The 2535-nt window shown below is 37.2% G+C and overlaps 1 protein-coding gene across 8 annotated transcripts in view; it reads left to right on the top strand.

The window, feature by feature from the left end:
* Window positions 1–2535, top strand: part of LOC107101489 (unconventional myosin-VI-like) — a 76546-nt gene that overhangs the window by 59843 nt on the left and 14168 nt on the right. The gene's annotated exons all lie outside the window — the stretch shown is intronic.

The following is a 2535-nucleotide window of genomic DNA, read 5'->3' as shown; positions in this document are numbered from 1 at the left end:
TAAAGAACTTTCAGAAGTTTATATTCTGAATATGAGCAGAATTTTTCTTTTAAATATGTAGTTTTAAGCTTATTTTCAGAACAAACATGATGACAAAGCCAGAGCATTGAAGCATCAACATGGCTGGATTCATGGAAACCTGGCTGAGGAGAATTTAGGACTAATTCTGGTTTTGGATTAACAAACTTCTGTTTTGTTTGATGTTATAGAACTTTAATTTACTACTTGACCGTACTACCAGATCAGGATATTTATTTCCAATCAATGTTTCGGTTTTAAAGGTTTCACTGAGTTGAAGCTTTAAAAATAAGCAACAAATTCTAATCCTAAAAAGATAAACGATCCACACTGGCTTGTCTCCAAAATGTAAAAACTAAATCTGTTCTTAAAACGGTCTCAAAGAAATTAGTAAAGCAAAGAATATTTATTTTTCTAGATTACTTGATGCTTATAGAAAACACAATATAGATGTAGGAGAGTTTGGTTCCAGGTTTGTGTTCTTGTTTTAAAATTTGGTTAAAATTCATAAAATGTTTTTGTAAATAGAAATTTGAAAAAAAATTCTTACAAAAAAGTTTTCATTTTGCTATTTCATTTTATTTTATCAACAAAAAAGTTTCATTTGATTCAATTTTTTTTATTTTGCTCTCCAGTTTTTATATGAAAAACTTGATTTTTACAGATAGTTTATTTAATTTTAATTTTCTTCTTTTTTAGATGGTTTTATGTTTAGCTTTTTTTTAAAAAATGTTGCACTGATCGCTTTCTCTCTTGATGTTCGCTTTGACCAATAAAAAGGTTGTTACTGACGGCCGAGCGGACCAATAGAAATGCCTCCTGCTCTGAAAAATAAATTTGGAAAGCAAAACGTTACAAAAAATAATATGAAATAGAATTTTAAAAAAATATTTAAAAATGAAATAAGAAAAAAGAAAATGGCAAAGTTACCTTTAAAGCCCTTCTTTTAAGTAACATGTTTCCAAATTTCATTTCTGGATACAATACATTTTTTTTAATCAAAACTTGTTCTTTTTTTATTTTTCCACAATAGTGGAACAAAATTCACTCCATACAGAACTGGAGCCTTTGCCTTTCTGCCCTAAACGTCTCCAAGCTCTGCACTGGTGGCAGCCTGTCGCTGGTTCCTCGTGATCCAGTTAAATTCAAAGGTTGAATCATTTCCTAAAACATTGGGTCTTTGTTCTTCCTCATCCTCGCTGAGGGATGATCAAGGTTCTTAAGTGAACGACGAAGGGTTAACCCTCCAGCGGCGCTCTGGATGCCGCTCACGCTGCTCCGCTCACGCTGCTCCGCTCCATCCAGAGCTCTAATTTCCCTTCAGGCCCCTCAGCAGTTCTGGAAGTGTTTAGGAGGACTGATGGGAGCCGTCGTGTTCGTCACAAACCGCTGCTCGCTAATATCACACATTAGAGCCGACAGGCTGAGTTTTATGGCTCGCTCCTCATCGCCTGCCATGTTCCGGGCTCCCAGGAGCCCCGCTGAAGGTCAGAGCCCAGCGGTCCTGAGCGTCAGAGAGGCATCCTGATGCCGCCTTCGTCTGCGGTTCTCTGACGTCTCATCAGGCGTCCGGCTTTAATCTGCGGCAGCCTTTCAGCGTCTCGACAAGCAGGATAACCTTCAGCCGTCATAAAGCAGATTCCAGGGTGCAGATGGAGCGAGTGATGTCAGGATGTCAGCGTTCATCAAATAGCGAAGGAGGAGGAGAGCAAATGATTAGCAGCAGGGATGGAGCAATTTTATCTGATAGATTTTAGTGTGAGGGAAATAAATCCGGCGTTTTCATCAAAACTGTTCATTTTATTTTTTATTTCAATTTAAAGATCACAGGGGTTACAGACGGCGGCTAACTGAACCGATCCGCTTCAGTTCAGCCATCGACCAATCAGCAGCTCCTGATTGGTCGAAGGTTTCCAACTTTCCATCCATGTGATCGCTGGTCGTCCAGAGCCGGCTGTCCTATTAATCAGCGAATAACGTCTCCCTCGCATCGGCTTTCCAAAACGGTTTTAAAGTCGTAGGGAAATCATATTTATACGTGAAATCATTCTGGCTTAAACATGTATACTGCAAAAAAATAAAATCTGCATCAGTCATTTTTTCCTAAAACAAGTAAATTTTTTCTTGAATTGAGGAGGAAAGTGAGACACTTTGCCAATGGAACGAGACAATTTACATTTAAAATAAGAAAAAAAACAATTGCTTTGTCTAATTTCAAGTGCTTAATATCTAATTTTCTTAAGTGAAAATGCTCAAAAGTATCTCATTTAGCTACTTAAATTAAGGGTAAAAACACTTAATTTAAGAAATGTTTACTTATTTCTAGATCATTTTTCCAATGTGCTCTTTATCAGACAATATTGTCCCAAAAATCCTGCCTTAAAATCAGTTTTTTTCCATTATCTTCTGCAGGCCAGTTAGTTCTACGTCAGCCTGAACACCTAAATTCGGCCAATCATAGATCAACGGTCATCTGTCAATCAAATGTTTTCGGTCCTAGCATCTTGATTCATCTGT

Source organism: Cyprinodon variegatus, unplaced genomic scaffold (assembly GCF_000732505.1).
Source record: "Cyprinodon variegatus isolate N-32 unplaced genomic scaffold, C_variegatus-1.0 Scaffold1103, whole genome shotgun sequence".
Taxonomy (NCBI): domain Eukaryota; kingdom Metazoa; phylum Chordata; class Actinopteri; order Cyprinodontiformes; family Cyprinodontidae; genus Cyprinodon; species Cyprinodon variegatus.
Note: the sequence above shows the minus strand (reverse complement) of the source record. Positions and strands in the feature narration are given on the sequence as shown.